Genomic DNA, 14,580 nt, shown 5'->3' with positions numbered 1-14,580 from the left:
TAGGTAATAGCAGAATTCCCAAATGTGCTAAAATGTGTACAGTGTGTATTTATATCTTTGTATTATGACACTTCTTACCTGTCCAGTGGGCTGTCAATAGTGTAACTAAGGAGGGGCTGGCCAAAGTAATCCACATTATTTAGGCATTCATCTCTCAATGAAGTGGAGAGGGTTACCTGTCCAAGATCCCCCCCCCCCTAAAATGTAAGAAATGGCCCATGGGGGGGGGGGGATCTGATAGGTGGACCTTATACTTTGGTCTTTAAAAACTCCCTCAAATAAATGTTATCTTGATGTTGGCCAAGAATGTTTGTATCTAATATGCTTTCCCTGTTTATGTGCAAAATGACTAATTTTTTGTTGTTGTTTGACTCCAAAGTTTCCTTCCACGCCACAGGAATGGCAGACTGTGGCCTTCCACTTTGCCCAGCGGTGGGACTTTCCTAACTGCGGAGGGGCAATTGATGGGAAACACGTCCACATCGTCCCACCACTACTTTCAGACAAGTAGGCCATAAAAATGTTGGCAAATGCATATGGCCAAAACAATGGTGTTTTCTAGGCCGAACGAACAATGTTTTATACAAACGAATAATGTGCCTATGAACATGAAAGTTGCCATTTTAAACTGTACAACAGTAAAGGAAAGCACAACGTAAGAAAAATAAAGAATAGGAACACAGGACAACTACTTACTTTTTTGCAGCACTCTCCGGATCCTTCTGTACTGCTCATGCTCTCTTAATTTGAGGTCCGACCACCACTTCCTGAGCTGATTTTTCGATCGTCGTACCCCGAAATTCCGGTGCAGACTCTTGACCACTTTCGCCATGATCTTGGCCTTTCTGACATTGGGGTTGGGGTAAGGTCCATACTTCCCATCATAGTCGGCCCTCTTCAGGATGTCGACCATCTCCAACATCTCCGCAAAGGACATATTTGAGGCCTTAAATTGTCTCTTTCTGGATCGGGACGTTTCAGGCTCCGGGCTTTCCTCCTCCTCCTCCTCGTTGGTGTAATTATCTGACACCTGTTGTGTCTCCGCCATGTACTCTTCCCCACTGCGCCGAACGAGAAGGGGCGGGGAATAGACTAGAAAGAACGTCAGGGGCGGGCGGAGTTTCACGCATGCGCAGTTTCTATAAAGCGTAACACGTGTGCGTAGTACTACGATCTGTGAGCGGAGGAAGGAGTAACGGAGGCGCCGATTGTGATAGCGAAGGTAAGATTTAACATTGGGCCTATACTGCTTCTAGATTGAGGCCTGTATTTGCACAAGTTTAGAAGACTTTATACTGACATCAGGGTTTGTCTTGTGTTGTGTCTTGCAGTGAAAATGGATATCTTGAAGGATCAGGACTTTATGCCAATCTTCATTGATATGTTCAGGGAGCTGCCCTGTCTGTGGCAGATAAACCACCCTGAATATAAGAACCAAACTAAGAGGAGGGCAGCGCTGGATAATTTGCTGCAATTTGTGAAGATGGTGATCCCCACGGCAGGCATCATTTATTTGAAGGTCCTAATTGGTGGCCTGAGGAGTACATATCTAAGGGAGCACAAGAAGGTCCAGGATTCCCAGAGATCAGGAGCTGCAGATGACATTTATCTCCCCAGGTTGTGGTACTATGACAGACTGCATTTTCTGGCAGGTCAGACTTAACCCAGGTCAGCACTCTCCACTCTTCCTTCCATGCTTCCTTCCCCCTCAGCTGAGGCTTCTGATGCCCAACCTGGGCCTTCCATGCAGCAGCATGTGGAGGAGCCCAGCTTGAGCCAGGTATAGCATTCTTCTAAATATTGCTGGTTGTCCAATCAATGATGTTAAATATATGTTAGTTTGGAGTACTAATTTATGATTGTGATTGATGAACCAAAAACTAAATCCATGTCCCTTTTTCATACACAGGGAAGTCTCAGCCAGGAGGTGGCCGGGCCAAGCAGGCTGCCCGATACCCAGGTCCCTCCCTTCTGCCTTCAAAGACAAAGTGGCAGGAAGAGGAGTAACCTGGAGGAGGCTGCAATAGGCCTATTTTGGAAGGCTACTGAGGCCCTCAGAACACCCCACAGTGTGGAGGAGGACTTTGCTGCCATAACTGCATGCAAAATGATGCAGATGGAGGAGGGCCAACGACTCCTGTGTGAGTTCTTAATTTTGGAAGCTCTAAATAAGGGCTTGAGGGGCCAAATCACATGTGCAACCCACATTTGTGACCTCACACATAGTCTTCCTCCTCCTCCTCCTCCTCCAGGTCCTACTCCTCCTCCTGCCACATCTCCAACACCAGAGCCACAGCGTGGAAGGAAGCGTTGAGGGAAGACCAGAGAGTGATGGCCCTGGGTTCAGTCTGGTCTGACAAAATATGCAGCCTCTTGTAGTACCACAGCCTGGGGATATACATGTCATCTGCTGCTTTCCAGATCTCTGTGACTTCTGGACCAGACTGCACTCCCTTATATATGGACTCCTCAGGCCACCAATTTTGCTGTAAAAGAATTGATGTCTGCCCTGGGGGTCCAAGGCTTCGCCAATTTATGATGTTTATCCAGCGTTACCTACCTCTTTGTTTGGTTCTGAGCCCTTAATAAAGGAATTTTTGTTTCAATTATACTCGCCTATGTGTGTTTCCTTTCAAAAAGAACAGTTTGTGCGGATTCAGGTACATTTCAAAAATACAATGTGAAATTAACAAGGGACACCAACACCAAGCAATCTCCTTGAGATTAAATAATACAAGATAATAATGGTGTTGTGGTAACTTGACACACAAAACACACACAAACATATTCTGGAGTAAAAAAAAAAAAAAAACATCAGCCTTGAAAAAAATACAAAACAAAAATAAAAAAATTGAGAACAAAGAATAAAATTCAAATATTGTTGCGCTACTATAAAAGGAGAACTGAAATGACAAATATAGCAGCCAGCATAAACAATGTGGTGACAATGTGAAAAGTACTAAGATAAAAAATAAAAATGCAGCGCTAAACATAGATATTAATATTGGCTAACACATTATAAATGTGTGATGATCAAACATGCAAATGTGATAGTGTAAAAGCCATGTGTAGAGAAAAGTGATTCTCATAGAATGAAATTACAGTTCATGACCATATAAATGCCCAACTGAGTAAACATTATAGTCATATAGATGTCCGATAATATAGACAATCTGTGTTCTAAATAAACGTGAAAGTTGTCAAGGATGCCAAACAGGTCACAGAGGTAATATTCCGGTACGTGTTATCCACAGATGAAAAAGTAGTAGGAGCAAATACGCTTACCGGAACAGGTGGACACGTTTGCCATATGGCTAGGTGTCATACAGGCTTGTGGATCAACCGATCCAGATGGATGTTTAATGGAGAGGCGTGTGCGGCAGGTTCCACTGGTTCCTTTGTGGTGATTATAGGCGACCTGGGGAAGTCGGATGTTCTGAGTCTAGATGTAGACACCTCCCCAGCAAATGTATGGCCAAAAGGTGTAGCTTTTACTCAGCCAGAGTAGGGACATGCAAAAGGAGAAGACCCCACATAGTGCTTGAATCCATAAAAACAGGTTTATTGTAAACCAAACAAAGTAAGATAAAAGTCCAGATAACAGCAATCGAAGTTAAAAGTGATCACAGTGAGAATAGCGTGGTACCAGAAACAAATAGCTAATCGCAACCCGGCATGTTTCGGACTAGAGGTCCTTCTACTGGGGCAGTAGAAGGACCTCTAGTAGAAGGACCTCTAGTAGAAGGACCTCAGTAGAAGGACCTCTAGTCCGAAACATGCCGGGTTGCGATTAGCTATTTGTTTTGTCAGTTAAAGTAACACAGTGCCGTATTGCAAAAAATTGCCTGGTCTTTAAGGTGCTAAAACCTTCCTAGGTTAAAGTGGTTAATACAGTTTTGTCATTTAGATTTAGCAGGAATTTTGTAAGATATTTTAATGATTTTAGTGTATTTTTTTGTGATAGTATTGTTTTGATATTTTCGTGCAGGTAGCCCTTTCAGGTAGTCTTGTATGGGGCCCAGTGATTTCTAACAGCAACCCTGATTACAGCTAGCTGCCATAGCCCCAGTATCCTCTTCTTCAGTGAGCGGTCCGGTTGCAGATAAAAGTGATCTCTGTGGCGGATTCGCCACAAGGTCACTTTAATCGGCAGCGGGAGAGGGCCCGCCGCTCTCTGGTGCCCTCCGCCGCTTACCAGAGACTGCGGCAACGGCGGAGGCGATCGGATCCTTCTCCCTGTTCAGTATGGAGATGAGTGAGGGGAAGATGGCCCCCACCCGTCTCCATACCATTGCAGGGCGGAAGCCATGTCAAAACGTCACTTCCGCCCATAGCTCCTAATGGGACATTTTTTTTCTTTTTTTTTCAAACGACAAAAGTGCATTTTAAATATGAGATCTGAGGTCCTGTCATGCTTTTTTCCAGTACAAGCGATGTTTACATTCCTTGCAATAGGAATAAAAGTGACACAATTTTTTTTTTTTTTTTGTTTTCAATCTTGTTTATTGATTAAACAACAATTGTTTTACAGAGGATATGACAGTATACACACTTCTATTGCGGTTAATGCATAACAAACAGATCTTATACAATGTAACCAGTCCAAGTAAGAGATAAAAATTTGCTGATGGTGTTCGGAGTACAGGACTGACGGCTGGCACGGCACTCGAGATCCTTCAATTTGGTCCCCCCGTCCCCGCCAGCCGACTCCTGCCCCCATAAGCACCTCTCTCTACTTTTTGACCGTTCAAATAATACAAAGTATTGTTGAAGTTTGTATATGCTTAAAAGAATTGTTTAGTTCCAAAATAGTATTTTTAATAACTTTTTTATATTAACTTTTTAGGAGAGTAGAAAAAAAGAAAGGAAAAGGATGAAATAATAAAATAAAATAAAGTGGTCAGTCAACCCATATATTGATACCTCAGCATATAATATCATTATCATTTTGTTAAACCACTGATCTGTTGGCATACCAATTTTGCCATGGGGCCCACATTTTAGAGGCCCATTCGAACTTCCCTCTCGCGGAGTAGTGTAACATCTCATATGTGCCATGTGTGTTAACACATGTTATTACCTCTGTTATTGTCGGCATTTCTGTATCTTTCCAGTGTCTAAGAATAATGAGTCTAGTAGCTAGAATAATATTGGATACTATCATTTTAGAGTGTGGTGGTATGGATTCTAATTCTAGTGAGAGAATGGCCATTCCTGGCGAAAGCGAAAGGCTCGATTGGGTGATATTTCTTATGATATGTTCTGATTGATTCCAAATTGTAGTAAGTTTTGGGCAACTCCAGAGCATATGTAACAATGTACCAGGTTCCCCGCATAGCCTCCAGCATGTCGGTGAGGTGTTTTTGAGAAATTTGGAAATGCGGATTGGGGTCAAGTACCATCTAAGGAGAATTTTTTGTTGCATTTCCAACAAATTAGTACTTTTGGTGGATGAATAAGTTAATTTAAGTGAATTTCTCCATTGTTCTACTGAATATTCCACTCCTATGTCTCTTTCCCATGCTTTCATAGATTCTGTCTTTACACACGTGTTCTTCTCTTGGAGCCCTGAGTAAAGGATTGATATTCCTTTATGTATTATCGGGGTGTGTGAATAGTAGAGAGTTATTTGTTTGGGTAAAATTGTTAGTATTTGAGGGGTCTTTTTGAGGAGTTGTGATAGTTGTATATGTTTATAATGTTCTGTATGTGGGAGGTGAAATTCGGATTGAAGTGCATGGAATGGTTTAATGGAGGTATTATCTAAGATATCTTCCAGATAGTAAATCCCTTTGTTTTTCCATGATGTTAGGTTAAGATCTGGTATTAGTTGATTAAGGGCAGAAATAGGAAGTTTCAAAGGTAGTGTCGGACCCGACCAGTGTTGCATTTTTCGGAGATAAGCCCAAGCTCGTATGGATGCTAATATCGTGGGAGCTAGTTTGCTATTTAGGGATGTGTTAGAGTGGGCTGTCATTATAAAGTCTCTTAAAGTGCCTTTTGGTATTTGTGTTTGTTCTATTTCTGACCATAATGTTTTAGAATCTGGGATTAACCATTGTTGGAGTTGGGCCAGTACAGTCGCAAAGTAATAATCCTGCAGGTGTACGTGTCCCATCCCCCCTGCTTTTCTGTGTTTTATTCGTTTATTGAATGTGCATCTGGCTTTTTTTCCTTGCCATAAAAACCTGTTTAGTATAGGTTGTAGGGTGTTAAAATATGAATTCGGTATTGGTATTGGGAGGGTTCTATAAAGGTATAATAGTTGTGGTAGTATTTGCATTTTAAAAGCTGCTAGTCTGCCTAGCCAAGAAAGTTCGTTTCTGTTTATGGCTTTTAGCTTATTTTCTAGAGATTTCAAAAAGGGAGTGTAATTAGCACCTAGAAGGCCTTCTGTTTTAGGGGTTAACGTGATACCTAGGTAATTAATACCATCAGATTTCCAAATGTAAGGGAATTGTTGTGCTAATCTTTGTTTAGTTTTTTTCTGGGATTCCTAAGTTGAGTATATAGGATTTGGACTCATTTACTTTGTAATATGATACGCTATTGAAGGTGTTTAGCGCCTTGTGAACCTCCTTCAATGAGGTGTCTGCTTCCGAGAGCATCAATATGATGTCATCTGCAAACAGACTAATGATGTGTTGTCTTGATCCTATTTGGATACCTGTTATTAGTTGGTTTGAGCGTAAGTGTGAGGCTAATGGTTCCATTAAAAGGTTAAATATCAAAGGGGATAAGGGACACCCCTGCCTAGTCCCATTGCTTATTGTAAATGGGGTAGAGAGTGCACCTGAGATGAACACTTGAGCTGAGGGTTGGGAGTAGAGGGCCATTATAGCTAGATAGATGGAGCCTTCAAACCCAAATTTTTGGAGGACCTGTGCTAGAAACTGCCAATGTATTCTGTCAAACGCCTTCTCTGCATCCAGCGCTAGGAGCAGAGAAGGCGTTTTTTGTTTATCAGCCATATGTATCACATTCCCCAGGCGACGGGTAGCATCCGATGTCTGTCTCCCCTTAGTAAAACCTGATTGATCCATATCTATTAATGTAGGTAAGATGTTAATCAATCTATTAGCAAGTAGTTTTGCATACATCTTTACATCGTTGTTCAATAAAGAGATAGGTCTAAAATTTTGTGGAGATGTTGGAGCTTTTCCTGGTTTGGGTAATGCTATGATAGTTGCTTTTAGCATTTCTTGGGGAAAGGATGAAGAGGCAGCAGCAGCACCAAACATGCTCACCAAGTACGGAGATAGAATTTCACTATAGGTTTTATAATATTCTCCAGTAAAACCATCAGGCCCTGGAGATTTGTTTAGTGGCATGGAGTTTATTATTTGTCTTACCTCTGGATCAGTAATGGGTGAGTTTAATGAGGAGAGTTGGTCTTTTGTCAGTTTTGGAAGATTAACTGTCTTTAGAAAAGATTCTGTAATGTCAGGTGTTGGTTGTGAGATTGTTGTGTCATCCTTAAGATTGTACAATGAGCTGTAGTAGTGACTGAAAGAGTCAGCAATTTCTTGAGGGTGTTGATGTTTTGTTTGTGTCTTAGGATGAATTATATGTTGGATGTTTGTTTTGTATCTGTGTCCTCTCAGTTGTTGGGCTAGTAATTTACCTGCTCTATTGCCACAAGTATAGTATGTCAGTTTTAGTTTCCTGGAAGCTTTTTCAAAGTCTTCCAGTAAAAGTAGTCTCAGTTCTGATCTTAATTGGGTGATTTGGACAGTTAGTACATTAGAGGTGTGGGTCATATTTTGTTTTTCTAGTGTCTCAATTTGGGTAATAATTTTCACGGTGTGCTGCTGCCTCATCCTTTTAGCCCTCGTCCCCTGTTGTATCAAAACACCCCTGGCAAAAGCCTTATGGGCATTCCATAAGGAAAATGGGTTTGAGACCGAGGGTTGATTTAATACGAAAAATTCTTTGAGCTGCCGTTCAACATATGACCTGGTCGGACCATGCTGGAGAAGGCGAGAATTAACCCTCCACACAAAAGTGTTCTTATGACTAGAAAGTCCCCCAAGTTCCAACTCCACTGGGGCGTGGTCCGACCATGTAATACCATGAATTTTGGCTGATTTACATTTGAACAACAGTTGCTTATCTACCAAGAAGAGATCTATCCTACTGTAGGTTTTGTGACAGTGAGAAAAAAAGGAGTAGTCCTTCTCATTCGCATTTAAACACCTCCAAGCGTCAAAAAGATCGTATTTCCGTAGTATCGGCAGTAGGGATGGTGGAAGTCTTTTGGATTTTGCTGTAGAGTCACAGGATGGATCAGGGGTAAGGTTAAAGTCACCACACATTAGCAATGGACCTTTTTGGATAATGCGGATCTTCTTCATTAATTTATGGAAAAATTTGGATTGCCTGACGTTGGGTGCATATAGGTTAACTAATGTAGATGTGTGGTTGTTGATATCACACACTAGAATGATGAATCGTCCTTGAGGATCAATGACGCTTTCGTGTAGTTGGAAGGCCACCGTGTCCCTGATAGCTATCATCACACCTCTTGATTTTTTTTCCACATTTGCTAAATAGACAAACGGGAATTTTGGGTGTGAACATTTTGGTGGAGCTGTGGATTGAAAGTGAGTCTCTTGGGTACATAAGATATCGCAGTTCCTCTGTAGTGCCTCCCTCCACAGAGACTTGCGCTTGGCTGGATGATTAAGACCTTTTGAGTTAATGGTTAAAAGTTTCATCGCCATGCGTTAAGGTGAAAAAGAGCAGATGACGTTGTGTGTAGTTAAAGACACTTACATTGGATGAGGTCGTTGCCAGTAGATTATGTGGTGGTGAACCTTCCTGAGATTGCAGAAGTGCTGGTAGTGAGGCAGATTTCTTTTCCATTTTCTGTGGAAACTAGGTAATTGTGTTGACTGAAAAAATAACAAAGCAAAAAAAAATTGTGTAGAAACATAGAGTCAACAAAACTGTGGCTTGACGTCATTTAACATGAAAAGAAAATAAGTGTGACTGGTAGTCACTCATGTTGTAACTTGGGGTTAGGTAGTCTTTAGACTTTTACGGACTGGAGGTTTAACTCTCCTCAGCGGGATAAGTAATAAATTGCACACCCACCTTCGGGTCAATTATGCGATCGGGCATTTTTACGATCAACCGTGCGCCATTCCGATTCAGATCTTGCGGAGGAATTTCTCTGGTGAGGGAATGGTTGAGGTTCTGGGATTATCCCCCATGTATTTAGCAATGCCATGCCTTTTGATATTGAGTCAATTACGTATTCTTTATCCTCTCTTGTGACAATCAATTTGGTTGGGAAGTCCCATTTATACCCAGCTTGTTGTTCCTGAGGGTTTTTGTGATGGTATTTAAATTTCTGCGTTTCTGCAATGTGTATTGGGATAAATCAGCGTAGAATTGGAGATTAGCATAGGATATGGGAATTTGTTCTTTTTGTCTTGCTGCAGACATAAGTCTTTCTTTTGTGTGAAAGAAGTGAAGTCTCATGATGACATCACGTGGCACATTTTCTGATAGAAAGGAAGGTTTGGGCAGTCTGTGAATCCTGTCCACTGTGAAATCTAGTGCTGACAGATCCGGTAGTATATCAGATAGGAGCTGGGACACATAGTCCCTCAGGTCATGTTGTTTAACAGATTCAGGGATCCCCCTTATCTTCACGTTATTCCTCCTTGATCTATCCTCTATGTCTGCCATTTTGGCTTGCAGACCTTCTATATCATCCTCTCTATCCTCATTGGCATCTACCAAATCATTGATTGTAGTGGCGAACTCCGCCATTTTTTGTTCCACGTGGATTACCTTGTCTGAGACCGAACGTATTTCAGTGCTAAACTTGTGCATACATGAAATCATGTCGGCATGGAGTGATCCCCTTAATGACACTAGCATCTCCTTTAACATTGTATCTAGAACCGGCTGGCCGTTAGTGGGGAAAGCGTCTATGGAGTCAGGCAGTTCCCTAGTGTCATCCCCTGAATCTGTAAGGTAGCTCACCTCATGGTTTGCATCCGCTGCATCCGCCTTGAATCTCGTCTTTTCAGGGCTTCCTGAGGACGGTGTAGATGGGGGGGATTGCGATCCCTTAGGTGGGCTGCCTCTTTTTTGTGTTTTGCCCTGTTGTAGCTTGCTATTTTGAGCTGCAGCTGCTGGCGTGGATGAGGAGCCGGCGCCATTTTTCCGGGGCTCGGGGGGATAGAACTCCGTCATACGCTTTGGCCTGTTGTTCTCTTTCTTTCTCCGCGGCATTGCTGGTAATCGTTCCCCGGACGATCGGGATCAGATTCGCCTTGTTTGGAGAAGGTAAGATGGACCTGGTGGGTAGATATTCACCGCTGTTGTCCCGCTGATACCGGAGCTCCGCTAGTATGCGTCCATCTTGGTCTCCGGCTAGCTCCGCCCCCCATTTTTTTTTTTTTTTTAAAGAACAGTGTAAAAATGTAAAATTAAAAGTAAAATAAATAATAAAAAAAAAATTTTTAACGCGCCCCGTTGCGCCGAGTTCGTGTCCAGAAGAGAACGCCTACGTGAGTAGCGCCCGCATATAAAAACGATGTTCAAACCACACATGTGAGGTATCACCGCGATTGTTAGATCGAGAGCAATAATTCTAGCCCTAGACCTCCTCTGTAACTCACAACATGCAACCTGTAGATTTTTTTAAATATTGCCTATAGAGATTTTTAAGGGTAAAAGTTTGTCACCATTCCACAAGCAGGTGCAATTTTGAAGCGTGACATGTTGGGTATCAGTTTACTTGGCATAACGTTATCTTTCACAATATAAAAAAAATTGTGCTAACTTTACAGTTGTCTTATTTTTTTATGAAAAAAAGTGTATTTTTTCCAAAAAAAAGTGCGTTTGTAAGACCACTGCGCAAATACGGTGTGACAGAAAGTATTGCAACGACCGCCATTTTATTCTCTAGGGTGTTGGAAAAAAATATATATTATGTTTGGGGGTTCTAAGTAATTTTCTAGCAAAAAAACCCTGTTTTTAACTTGTAAACACCAAATCTCAGAAAGAGGCTCAGTGGGGTGTAAGTAAACCCCCTTATCGTTTTCAGCCAAGGAAGCTGTCATCTTTGCCCCTGTTTAATCTAAAACTGCCATGATGCTGCACATGTGATCAGTTATGACACCAGCCATTGGATGGTTTGACAGTTTGGTTGAGAGCATAACCAATGTGCCGGAAATTAAACTGTGGATGGGTTTACTTCCGCTTTAAGTAGGAATGCCTATCAGTGTGACATACAGGTTGGGTGGAAAGTACCCAAGCATTTTAATATAGGTATAGGAACAATGAACAAGTGACACAACAAGATAGTAAATTATAATTACCATCCCTCATAGCTTCCATACTACTTATTAGGCAACGCTTTGATGTTTTTTTTTTTTTTTTTTCTATTTTTTTAAATTAAAATGGAGTTCATAACCTGCATGTGTACCTATTTAATTATTTTGTCCCTTCCTCCATCCATCCTTATTCCTATCCATCCATTTAAATATCTATATACTACCTATGATTTACTTGTACTTCATTTCAGTAAAATACCTTGTAATAAAAATAGCAGTCAATTAACGCTATTATGCATTGTATTACCTAAATAGGATGTATAAGTTATTGCATGGAATAAAGCCAATAAAAATTATTATAAATGTGGGAAGAAATATTGTTCACTTTTTTTTTTTTTTTTTTTTTGGGACAAAGTGTTCATAGATAAGTGTTTTAGTCTGAAGTGCAATAAAGTGGTTCTGCTTGTTAATATGTGATAATATACACAGCAAAACATGGTCTGGATATTTATTCCATTCTGTAAAAAGCACCTAAATGCCAGTCGCACAAAACCAAGTTAGTTATATTAATTTAAATGTACTACAATTTTACTAACTTTGGTGCCTGTGTGCATCATGTCAGACTGAATACTCACATAAAAAGACACAACGGGGATATACAAAAATAAAATAACCACAAAATTAATAGCATATGACAGTAAGTGATGTTAAATTAAAGGATTACTGCTTCAACACAAGATGACTTTATTATGTTATAGTGTCTGCTGTGTGTGCTTATATATCTTGCATGCTTCAATTGTCCCACTAATGATTCTCTTGTTTTGATTCTTTTTATGTCACAATAAATGTTTTTTCCTAAACAGCATGCTATTATATTCGGAAGGAAGTGGCATTGTTTTCATTAATGTCTATTATTTGACGGTACTATGTGCTTCATGTTTAGAGATTTAGTTATCTAAATCATTGTTCATGAGTGTATATCTTATGAGTTGAACCTCTTAATAAAACACATTCAAAACAATTTAATAGAACTTTAAAGCAGAAATCCTGGCTAACACCTGTAGCACTGTCCCCATAGGGTTTGCTGAGTGTTGACTTCATTGGCCTCTCTCTGGTTAACTGCAGCTGGTTGCCAATGGTTCCCACTTAGTTGCTGAGGGTCCCCACTTAGCTGCAGAGGGTTCCCCTCTTAGTTGCTAAGTGTTCCCACTTGGTTGCTCAGGGTTTCTCCCTTGGTTGCTGAGTTCCCCACTTAGGTGCTAGGGGTTCCAGCTTGGTTGCCAGGAGTTCCAGCTTGGTTGCTAGGGGTTCCTGCTTGGTTGCTAGGATTTTTCCTTTTGTTCCACCCTTACTCCGGCTTGGTTGTTACTCAAAGACCAGTCCAGAGTATTTGGGTTTTTGTATTACATTTAGAACTTGGATGGGAGAAGGGATGAGTGGGATACTCCAACTGGAACTATTCACAATAGATAAGGAAAACTCTCACTTGACCTCACAGGATTATCTATGAAAGCAGACACACTGCTCTCACCATACTGCCACATGTACAATATGGAAGGGTTAAGTCTTCTTGCTCTCACTAGCAGCAGACTTGATGCACTGCGTTATCTTCAGGACACTCTCTGGCATCCCCTTTAGTGACAACTGTTCACTGACTCTTCTAGCTTAAGGGGGCTGCCCTCACTGGACAGGCCCAAAAGATACTGATCTGTACTCACAGTAGGCAGAATCAGATTCTTCCTGGTGTCTCCCTTCCTGTCAGCTCTGCAGGAGTCCTGGGTTTAGCTTCTCTCTCTCTAGGACCCTGGGCTGGCCACCCAGGGCCACACGACCTCCTCCACGAAGGAGAGGGTAGCCGCCTCTCTTCCTTCAGGACTCTGTTCCATGGCTCAACTAACTCTGAGCACATGTACACTGGCTTTATATATGTACCAAGGTCTACAACCTCCTTCAGTCTAATGAGAACCTCCAGGGCCAGAGATAGCTGACATCCTTCTGTATGTAGTGGGTTGTGAGGCATAGTGGGTGCAAGGTTATTATTGGGCGCCAGACACTTCTTGAATTCAAAAGAGATATTTATTTCTCTTACAAACTTTTTGGGGGAAAGAGGGTTAGGGCCAGGATGCCCTTGAGTAGTTGCAAGTTCAATTAGCAGACTCCGACTTCAATAGGAGGACAGCCGTGTAGGAAAGGGCCTCCAGCAAAGAAGCCACATCTGCATGTGCAGGAATGCTGTCTCCTATGGCAACAGTCTTTAACAGTTCCTAACACAAAGCGTAACAGTTCTTTCACCTTCACTACAACTTCTCCTTGTAGTTCTTCAGCCCACTGAGATTCCAGTCTCTCACTAGACCCTCTGATTCACTGCCACTGAATCCCTTGAGCTCCTCTATCGTCACCCCCACCTCTTTGCTGGGTCCCTAGCTTGGCACTCCCGATACTTCTCAAGCTTCACCCCACTGGCCTGCTCGGTCCCTTGCTTGACACACAAGGCTGCTCTACAAGTGTTACCTCTGCTGGCTGGGTCCCTGACTTGATCACCGCCTGAAGTTTCCAGATTTTCCACAGTGACCGTTCGGTGAGAATACTGCTCCAGTACCTGCTTCAGGTACTCACTGTGGTCCCTGGTAATAAGATGATTGGTCCCTTAGTGGCAAAAGCTTCCCCTCTACCTCCGACCACTGACAGGTTCTCAGGCCGGCAGAACTGTCACTTCTGGTTGGACTGCAAGCTGCAATCCCAACCCTGCGCTGCTGTCTTACTTCTGGATAGCCCCTCAGACAGCCTAGCAGCCAGATGCCCCTGGGATAGGCCCAATCTCCGGCCTAGTAGCCCGGGGCAACACAACACACGTCCACCCAGACAGCCGTCCTGGTGGCACAGAACATAGATCACCTGACTTCACCCGAATATATAGGCCCTCCCATCAGGCCAAGGGACTTAAGAAAACCCCTGTCCATTGGCTGAGATACCCCATATACCCATAACCTGACCTTGAGTTGCCCTTCTCATATTTAGTACCACCAAGTGCCCGGCCACCTAGTGGTAGAAGAGAAAAGTCCAACAAGGCCAAAATCAATAGATCTCTAACAATCAACCAGGATAACTACTCCTGGCAAGTAAATTTGTGAGGAGCATCCCTGCCTAAACTCCAGGGTGCTACATCTACAGTGTCCCACAATGCAATGCAGCACTTTCCTTCTGCCAATTACCAGGGCTGTGACAAAACCTGTGCACTCACTTGTCAGGTCCCTTCTCACTGTCCAATATGCCTCCCTATTGGACC

Source organism: Aquarana catesbeiana, linkage group LG04, assembly GCF_042186555.1.
Source record: "Aquarana catesbeiana isolate 2022-GZ linkage group LG04, ASM4218655v1, whole genome shotgun sequence".
Lineage (NCBI taxonomy): Eukaryota > Metazoa > Chordata > Amphibia > Anura > Ranidae > Aquarana > Aquarana catesbeiana.
The sequence above is the reverse complement of the archived record's forward strand: the minus strand, read 5'-3'. Positions refer to the sequence as shown.